The following is a 10,679-nucleotide window of genomic DNA, read 5'->3' on the forward strand; positions in this document are numbered from 1 at the left end:
TAAGCGGTTAGTGATCACTGAGTTTTAATAATAAGATTAGAAGGTTAGGCTAAAATGTTTGCTGTAATACCAGCTAATATTCAAATCAGAATTTGAATCTGAACTTTGTTTCCCTTTTCCCCAATATCTTCCCAGAGGATTACACAGCCCTCTCCAAGGAATGCAGTATATCTAGTAGTTAAGACTGTTCTACATTAAACAAAAATTTCTTGAACCCAAACTTTGTGACAGGCATTGTTTTGGACTTGTGAATAGATGACAATATAAAGAAAACAAATTTCTTGCTCTTGTTGAACTTAAAATCAACCAGGAAACATACCATAAGCAAATAAATAAATAGACATATAATATGCCATTCCATGATAAGTTCAGTGAAGAAAAATAACAAATATTTCACTAGCCTTTATGAACATTTATGAACCCATTTTTATGAACATTTATGAAACCATAGCAAGAGTACAAAGGGGGGCTCACCTATAGTGTCTTTGTTTTAATTAGTAATTAAACCTTCATTTAGCAGAGAATATGAAGTTGCACAGATTAATGACATGTATAAGCTGTGAATTTGATAAGAATAATTTTCCTATTTGTTTTTATTGTTTTGATCATTAATTAAATCTTTCTTAAATAATTGGTAATGTGTTTTCATAAATTTTATGTAGGTTGTACTTGACTCATTGTTTCTAGTTTTTAAAAAATTTAAGCAGTCTACTTTTTTGGAGTTTTCCTATTTCATTTTTCTTTTCAGTTTCTTTTTGGGGGATCGGTTTTGTATTTTTGAATTTCTATCATGCTTTCAACTTGTCCTCATTCTTAAAGACCTAAAGAATAAAAAATATATAATTGTATTCAATGTACTCATAATTTGAGTTTATATTTTGTCCAAAAATATAATAAATATAAAAATTAAAATTATTTTCATTCGTGTTTTCAAAAGTGTTCTATTTTTTCTAAAATGTTTAGAATTACCCGTTAACATTAAAAGGCAAAATTCAAAATTGTGATTAATGAATATAAAATTTTTAATTAATATTACATAAATAAAACTAACATTTGAATTTTACTTTTCAAAGTTTTAATGAAATATTATTAAATTTTTGGCAAAGAAAGAAAACTTCGCAATTTTACATCTTATGTCTAATGCCAATGTAAAGAACTAGTATCACGCTTTGTAAATTATGTTTAGTTCTATATACAAATATAGGAGTAAATATAAATTGTTTAATATTGCAAAATATCTCTCAGGCCCCACATGCAATTATTGTTCCTCAGGTCCCACATGTCATTTTTCTGAACCATAAATTGGAACAGAAAAAAGATGCAGGGCACTATTGGGAGCTAGTGTTTCATTATGCAAGAATTTATTGTATTCACGTATCTGAGAGAAAGGATCTGAGAAGTTACTGAGTCTTAAAGTTCTCCCACTGCCTTTTGAAGTCAGGTCAATCTCAGATGTTGGCAACAGCACAATCCGCAAATATTCGCAGCACTCACAGTATACAAGTTGCTTTTTATTTTGAAGACATAGGTAAAAAATGTGGAAAGACATTTCCCTGGGGCCTGAACATGTAAGTTTTAAGAATATGTTTAGGATGGGATTGTGTTGTGCCGGTGCTGAGAAATGGCTCTTCGGTGATAAAGATTACCTGTATGTCCTTTTAGAAATCTATTTTTGTGCTTTTGTAATATGGGGGCACCTCTAAAGCATGGAACCATGTAGTGCCTTACAGGCTTTGGTAAAGAGTTCAGATTTTATTTTAGATGGAAAATCTTTGGGGAGTTCTGAGCAAAAGCGTGACCTGATCTTATACCAATTGTAAAAATATTTTTCTGAATGCAATGTGAAGAATGGTTTATAAAACAGCAAAAATAGAAACAGGGAGACCAGTTTGAAAGCTACTGCAATGGTTAGGTGGAAAATGAAGATGGTTTAGACAACAGTGACGTATGTAGTAAAAGTGGCCCAATTCTGGAAATATTTTGAAGGCAAAGCCCAAGGATTTGTTGGTTCAAACTTCCACATTTCTAAGATTATTTTTCTTCACTTTGAAAGGGGATCATCTTTAAAAGTTGGATTTAGGGGCACCTGGCTGGCTCAGTCGGTTAAGCGGCTGCTTTCGGCTCAGGTCATGATCCCAGGGTCGTGGGATCGAGCCCCGCATCAGGCTCCCTGCTCAGTGGGAAGCCTGCTTCTTCTCCTGCTCCCCCTGCTTGTGTTCCCTCTCTCGCTGTGTCTCTCTCTGTCAAATAAATAAATAAAAATCTTTAAAAAAATAAATAAAAGTTGGATTTATATAAAAATTAAACATGATAGTCCACGTAAAATTCTTCTTGTAATGTCTGGTATATAATATGCATATAACAAATATTAACCATTAAATTATTTTGGAGTCATCACCTAATAAAATCACTTTTCCCAAATATCTTTTTTTCAGGCCTCTAGATTTTTGCACATTTATCTTTCTATAATTAGGAATCCATTGATCCTATTCTTTTCCTGTCAAATATTCCTATCTATCAAGATTTTGAATACAAAAATCTTTCCAGTCTCATAAGAATGAAGACAAAGTACTGAAAATGATAGGAGGGCGCCTGGGTGGCTCAGATGGTTAAGCGTCTGCCTTCGGCTCAGGTCATGATCCCAGGGTCCTGGGATCGAGTCCCGCATCGCGCTCCCTGCTCCTTGGGAGCCTGCTTCTCCCTCTGCTTCTCTCTCTCTCTATCCCTCTGTCTCTCATGAATGAATAAATAAAATCTTTAAAAAAAAAAAATGAAAATGATAGGAGATGGGTTGATGTCTGCAGGACAGAAGATCTTAATCTTCACGAGCAGTTATCTCTTCTACTAATTACCATTTAATCTGAAACTGACTATTGACTACTACAGAATATGATTTCATTAACAATTCATTGATTTTTTCCTCAATCTCACCTGTATGCGTGAATAGATCCACAAAAATAAAAACTACTCTTCTTGTCAAGAGACTCATAATGATCTTTGCCTAACTATTCCAGAAACCATCTCCCCTCTCATGAGAAAATATTTTGCCCTGAATTACAAAGACCTTATATTGAATAGGGCTTACATATGCTACACACCAATACAATGGAAAATTAGACCAAGACCACATTATCACTATATGTTTTACAATTGGTTGAATTGTAAATAATTCTCCATATTGAGGTTCTGAATATATTCTTTCAATATCATAGAACTAAAGTTGTCTTTTCAAACAGAGGACAAATTATAAAACCCATTACATCCAAAACTGGTTCTTTGGTTTTAACAGTCCTATCACTAAGCAGTCCAAAGGGAATTTGCAAAGTAAAGATAATTTATCAAAGCAGGTAAACGGATATAATAATCAAAATGGTCGCCACCGTAGTCATTACTGATATAGTCCTAGCTGGAGTAGAGAGAACTTTGTTATCTTTTTTTTTAGCTGCAGCATTTTTTTTTTATTTTTATTTATTTATTTATTTTGGAGAAGAGGGAACTTAAAACTTTGTGAATAATAAAAGTAGCTGGCCCTTTTTGGTGGCAGTTCAATTCAGTTTTGTAAGGAAAATCCATGAGTCAGAAAGGCACTGAATTCTCAGGCTGAAACACCAAAAAGAATGACCCATGTTATTGAGGGGATAATTCTATTAGCCCATAAGACAGACACAGAGTTGCAGAGAAGAAAAAATATATTTAAAAAGAATCACCAGTGATGCATGCTTTAGTCTATTTTTAAATGATTGCAGGAAATTCTCCTCTGACGAAGAACACTGACTTCTACGTTTCATTGCATTTAGTTGCATTTAATGTTCCGTCTTAAACATATGTATCTTGTGCCTAACTCCATGAAAGCACTAATACTGTTTCACAAATGTTGATTTTTATCTATTTCTTCTGCTAGATTGTGAACCACTTATTGAAATAGGAAACACTATAAAAGGTTCTAATAAGGATACAAGTGGCTCACTTCTGGACATATTGAGATGCCAATGAGGTAGCATAGCAGCCTATTTTGCCAAATAGATCTTCCAAGTCTGGGATACATTCATGTTTCCTTGTATGTTGATTATATATCTCAGATCATGTTATATAGTAGATGTTCAATAAATATCTGTCAACTGACTTAATCACTAATGAAAATTTTATTACTGGATTTTAAAGCTGATTATTTCATTCTGCAACTTAATAAAATTTACTCTAGCATCCTGCTTTCCAAGAAAGAGATCACGTCATCATGATCATAATATAAAGTAGATGTATCTTAGTATCTTAGTATCTCTTAGTATCTACAAAATTTACTTTTGTTAACAAAATGCTATTTTCACTTTGATTACACCATCTAAAGAAATGTGTATTTCAGGAGGACAGTGTTCATGCTAACAAACATAGTCACAGTAAATGTCAAGAAGTGCTGGGCCAAGTTGTATTCGTGCAAACAATTTTCTAAGAAAGGAAAAGGAAATAGGGAGAGGAAGGAGGCTGACTCAGTGGGAGGCTGTTTGTTAATTAGTAAATACGTCCTGTACACATATTGAGCCATGTGGCTGCTTTTCAAAAAAGCAAAGTACATGGAGAAATTTCAGCTGTCTCCTGAAAATATGCTCACTCACACTTCCCCATTAGATTGTTTATGGCCTATAAGAACCGAGGACTTTGTTTTTTGTTTTTTTGAAGATTTTATTTATTTATTTGACAGAGAGAGAGACAGCCAGAGAGGGAACACAAGCAGGGGGAGTGGGAGAGGGAGAAGCAGTCTCCCTGCTGAGCAAGGATCCTGATGTGGGACTTAGATCCCAGGACCCTGGGATCATGACCTGAGCTGAAGGCAGATTCTTAACGACTGAGCCACCCAGGCGCCCCAAGGACTTTGTTTTATTGAGAAGAAAGAGAGAAAATGGGGAAGGGGTAAGTAGGTACTGGGGAGTCATCTCAGAAGCAGCCTAAAAAACAGAAAATGTTTGTGGCTCAGGACTTTTTCAAAAGAAACAAGTAGATGTATATTCTTACCAGAATGGCACAGTCACGTTTTTTCTTCTCGGAACATTTGCAAAATCAGAGCTGAAGACAGAATTTGGGTGTAGATGAGGTGGGATGTTGGTGACAATGGTTGGCACCCAGTTAAGATTTCCAAGTATGTTTAAAACGTAGACAGTTTAATCAAGGACTGTCAGGATCACCAGAGTTTGGACTGTTGTCCAGGCCCTTAGCCCATGACCATGTCACCGAGTTCATGGACTTTTGTTTATTTACTCAACAAATATTTACTGAGAACATACCAAATGCCAAATACTGTTCAAGGTGCTAAGAACAGAGCAATAGGGGGAAAAAACAGATTAATGTCTCTGCTGTAAAGGAATTTACATTTTCCTAGGGGGAGACAGGACAATAAGCAAATAAATAGGATTTTCAGATGGTGATAAGTGCTGTGAAGAAACTAAACTAGGGTGATGTAATAGGGAGTGACCTTGACAATCAGTAGAATAAAATCCTCTCCAATGTGCTAGACAGGGTATGACCCATCAGAGCCCCTATGGGGATCATGGACCACTAAAAATCCAAGTCTGTGCAGAAGACAGTGTATTCATCCCTGTTAGACAACAGCCCTTAAGGTTCCTGACTGGTCCTAGACCTACGCTGGCTACAAAAGGCTCTTCATGATCCAGAAGCAACTGCTGTCCAATAGCTCTGAGCTGCTCTGAAATTATAGGCCTTTTTCGGCAGATGCTCTTGACTAAAATAACTGCTCCCTCCAAGCATGCCCTGATTTATGGCTGGCTTAGTTTTCTTGATTGCCTTAATGTTGTTGATATCAAATTCCCCTTAACCTTGAGCCTTACCTCCTTTCTCTACTGCCCTACCTAGACTATCCTGCTTTCTTTCAGCAACAAGGTAAGCTTGCCTAATCCTATCTCGGGCCTAACTCTGTCTAGTTGTAACTTGGATGAAACGTGCTAGTGACATGCCCCACAGTGATGACATCCCGGCAGAACCTGGTCTTTGCTTTCCCCGTGCCAGCACCCAGGACTTTGACCAACTTGCTCATTCTCACAAATGTTCCAGCAATGCTTTTTAAATCTATACTATCTAGGATATTTTGCCAACTGAGGTTAAGATGTTATGCTTTGAATACTTGGTAGTAAAGGGTCCTGAATAAGATATCCAAACCAAGATTGCTAACTGGCAGAGAAAAACTCTACCCATCAATACCAAAAATGTCAAGCCTCTCAGAGGCATATCTATGGGCACAAGAATTTAAACTAAGTGACAGAAAAGTCTGACTTAGAAAGCAATAGTGGTTACTGAAGCAGTGGCATCCGGTCTGTGCCAAAATGGCTCCAGGGTAGGGCAGAGGCTCATGTTAAACTGAAGTTACTCAGGAGCAGAAACTAAGAGCCTTTGGAAATAAACCTGGCTGCCTAAAGAAGAACAAAATGTAGGTACGAATAGAAAGATGCAGAGAAGAGAAATGGTGCTGCCTGAGAGAAAAAAATTAAAAAAGGTGGCTTGTCTGAAGTTGCTTTTTCCAGCAGTTATGAGGCCTAGTAGTTCTATCTACAGTTGGATTATGTGAGATTCCCACATAGCCTTCAAATAAACTCTCTTTCACCTGGTCTATTGGAAAGTTTTACTTACTAGGCAAGTATCTTTGGAGTCAGAAGCTATACAGCCAATAGTGATCACTGCCCTGGTCTAATAAGTCTTGGGGAATTATTCCCATGGTACCCGTGCTACCTCTACCTGTGCCCATAGGTATACCTCTCAGACAGTTGTCATTTTTTGGTACTGATGGGTAGTTCTCTCTGCTAACTAGCAAGCCCAGAGTTCAGATATTTTATTCAAGACTCTACCACTAAGTGTTCAAAGCATAACATCCTAACCTCGGATTCTCAGAAAGAGAATCTGATTGGCCCAACTGTGCTTTGGGTTGTTTTTCTCTGAGTTATCTGTCCAGTCAGCCGTGATGAGACCCTAGACTTAAGGATCTTAAGACCTGTGCTACAAACATGGCAACCATGGGTGTGGTCAAGGGAGAGATTTTCTTAGATGGAAGGCAGGATGAGGTAGGCAATCATTAGCCAACAGGTCCAGTGATGCTATAAAGTCCAGTCATCACCCACAACTACCAGTGAGGCCATACTTTCCAGGCCAATGACTGTCTATAAAGGATCTCATGTCTTCAACTTATATGAATGCTTAAATTGTCCATTGTTAGTGAGAATGTAGTTCTAAATATTTCCATTTTCCAAAGGCAAATCAGATTGTAGACATGCTGAAGATAGACATCTTGTAAATCTTGATCTCACAGAATTAGTCTAGTTAAGCAAGAAATTGTGAAGTAATGGTGAATAAGAATGTGAATAGAAAATTATTATAAGGGGTTAGAAAACCGTGGCAGGCTTGCTTGCACTTACATATGCTGGTTCTTCTCCCTAGAATGTCTTTCCTTCCACCATCTTGGCAAAATCTTACTCATTCTTCAAGACCTAGATTAACCATCATTTTATCTGGAAAGCCTTTCTGACATGGCCCACTTTCTTCTCTTTTGGGCAAAGATCATCAGTCTCTCCTTTGATCAAGTGCAACATGCACATCGTTTCAATTTTTATTTCAGCAGTTCTCATGCTAACTTACATGTATTGCTTTACAACACTATGTCTGCAATGCTACTTTAAGTCTCTTAAAGGCAGAAACACTGTCTTATTTGACTACATATTCCTGGGCACCTAGTTCGGTGAGCCTGAAACAGAGTCGGTATTCAAGAATTGTTGACTGGATGAGGAAGAGTAAAAGAAAATATATTATTGATTTGGCACAAGTGTAGTCTGAAGAGTGTTCCAGATAATTGAAGTTTATACCTCCAGCAATCAAAACTTAAAATGTTTTATAAAGACAGAAATCTTTATAAATTATCTTACAGATTTTTCTGCCTCATTAAACAAAATGAAACAACATCATGAATACTTTCTAATTTATTCAAATTCCTCATTTTGAATCATTTATATTATTCTCTAATGTAGTCTTAAGAAAGCTTAGTTTGGGCACCACCTCCACCAGGAAGCCTCCTCTAGCCTTATCCCATCAGACTTCACTAGATACCATCTTATAGTATTCACAGAACCCCCTTGTATACTGCTTACAATACTTTATGGAAATTACCTATTAATTCACATGATTCCACTACTTCATATGGTCACAAACCTCTATTTTCCCCATTAGACAGTGGGTAGCTCTGTACAGGACACCCCATCTTATTCATCTTTTCATTGCCAGGGCCAAGCAGAGCACATTAGGTACCCTACAAATGTTGAACTGAAATGAACATAGTAGTGTTATAAGAGAGTTTTGAAAAGTGTAAAACTATTAATCTCTACACTAAATTATTCCCACTTTTTTTCTATTTTATAGTATTAGATTTTTTATATTGCTTCTGTGTTTTCCCCAATTATATCATGTTACTCCATCAGATTAACTATCTCTAGAAGGCCCTTACCTTTTACCAATCCAGTGATTTCCAATTTTTTTGATCACATATCTTGATCAGTAGAAAATATTTGAACCCAAATCTCTACTAAATGACAGAGAGTAAAGTTGTGTATATATTTATACACATTTATTTACAAATTGAATGCATGTATTTTTATATTGTTATTTATATTGGTATTTTAACAACCATAAGGGAAAAAAGAGAAAGGTTAGATAATAATAAAGTAAATTCTTTAAACTAAAGTGATGTTTTATTATGTTTATCAATAACATAAAAATTTTTTTGCTCATACTTTGTAAGATCATCTTATTTTAATCTTGCCATAATATTTAGGGATATAATATTTTGAGGGCTTGGATTCCAGATTCAACTGATGCAATGCTTAATTTTAAGGCTATCATAGATGAAAAAAATACTTCAAGGGCGCCTGGGTGGCTCAGTTGGTTCAGCGACTGCCTTCGGCTCAGGTCATGATCCTGGAGTCCCGGGATCGAGTCCCGCGTCAGGCTCCCTGCTCGGCAGGGAGTCTGCTTCTCCCTCTGACCATCTTCCCTCTCATGCTCTCCGTTTCTCATTCTCTCTCTCTCAAATAAATAAATAAAATCAAAAGAAAAAGAAAAAATACTTCAAATGGACAAAGTGTATCTTAGTCTTTAGTTATTAAATTATGATACTCATTTTTTATGCCCAGGCATCAATTATATAAAAATTTTGTTGAAATTCAAACAGGAAATTCAGTTCTCCTTGATCTCGCTTTGATGTAGGCATTGTGTTTTTTAAAAAAAGTATAAGGATTCAAAACTCTTCATTTGGAAGATATTTAGATAAGGTAGAAAATTCTATTTCAAAAGTTATATTTGTGACAACATGGATGGACCTAGAGGTGCTAAGCAAAATAAGTCAGACATATAAAGACAAATGCTACATGATTTTGCTTACATGTGGAATCTAAAAAATGAAACAAACAAACAAAACAAAATAAAACCCAAACTCATAGTTACAGAAAACAGATTGGTAGTTGCCAGGGGGGAGGGTGCTCGAGGGGGGAATTGGTGAAGGTGATTAAGAAATACAAACTTCCAGTTATAAAATAAATAAGTTACAGGAATATAAAGTACAGCATGGGGAATATAGTTAATATTGTATTAACTTTGTATGATGTATGGTAACTGGACTTATTGTGGTGATCCTTTTGTAATGTATACAAATGTCTAAAGTTTTTTTTAAAGATTTTATTTATTTATTTGAGAGAGAGAGAGAGTGAGCGCATGCACAAGCAGGGTTGAGGAGCAGAGGGAAAAGCAGACTTCCCACTGAGCAGGGAGCCGATTCCAGATTCCAGGACCCTGGGATCATGACCTGAGCCACCGAAGACAGCCATTTAACCAACTGAGCCACCCAGGCACCCGGCAATGTATACAAATGTCTAATCACTGTTACACACCTGAAATTAATATTACATCATATGTCAATTATACCTAATAATAAAAAAGGTTTTAAAGTTTGCAACTATAAGCATTCTTATAGGTGACATACTTGCATCATTTTTCAGCCACAATATCACATATTAATAAAAATATTTTCAAACACTTTTTCCATAATAACATTTTCCCCAAAATTGTTTACTTTCTCATTTATTGAAAAAAGTTTGCTTTACTTTAATTATACCTAAAGAATAAGCATGCTTGTTTTTAAATATTTGCTAAGTAGCACTTTATTGATAAATCTTTCGTCATCAGGGAAAAGGCCGGCAAATTTTAAACACCATTTGTAAATAAAAAGCTTAATTTGTCTTTAAATTCAACAGCAGTTTTAGTATTTTTCAATGAAATAACCAGTAAAATTCTCTATGATCACAAATATTATCATTGTTATTCCCTATTTCATTAAGTCATGTAAATATTTCACAATATTTTAAAGGCTCATGTTTTTGTGAAATTAACCAATGTTGATGCACTTCTGGCTTCAGTTTCTCTGGTGAAAGAAAAGCTTGCCTATCAATGGTAGGCAGTTAAGAGATTTCACATATAAAAACATTGCCTAGAATATTTTTGAATTTTCAATCGCAGGCAAAGCATCAGCTCCATCATAATATATATTTCCCATAAAACATTTTTAAAAGAAATTCGGTAAGGATTTTCTTATTGCTCAGAATTTACCTTTTTCAGTAAATTCTTCTTTTTCTTTAAAGTTT

General features: G+C 35.6%; 1 long non-coding RNA gene across 1 annotated transcript in view; it reads right to left on the bottom strand.

Annotated features, from left to right (window-relative positions):
• LOC113922831 overlaps window positions 1-5,102 on the bottom strand; it is a 41,735-nt gene extending 36,633 nt beyond the window's left edge. The window contains exon 1 of the long non-coding RNA XR_003520086.1: window positions 5,008-5,102. This is a non-coding gene — a long non-coding RNA (uncharacterized LOC113922831). The remainder of the gene's footprint in view (window positions 1-5,007) is intronic.
• Window positions 5,103-10,679: the final 5,577 nt, after the last annotated feature.

Source organism: Zalophus californianus, chromosome 4 (assembly GCF_009762305.2).
Source record: "Zalophus californianus isolate mZalCal1 chromosome 4, mZalCal1.pri.v2, whole genome shotgun sequence".
NCBI lineage: Eukaryota > Metazoa > Chordata > Mammalia > Carnivora > Otariidae > Zalophus > Zalophus californianus.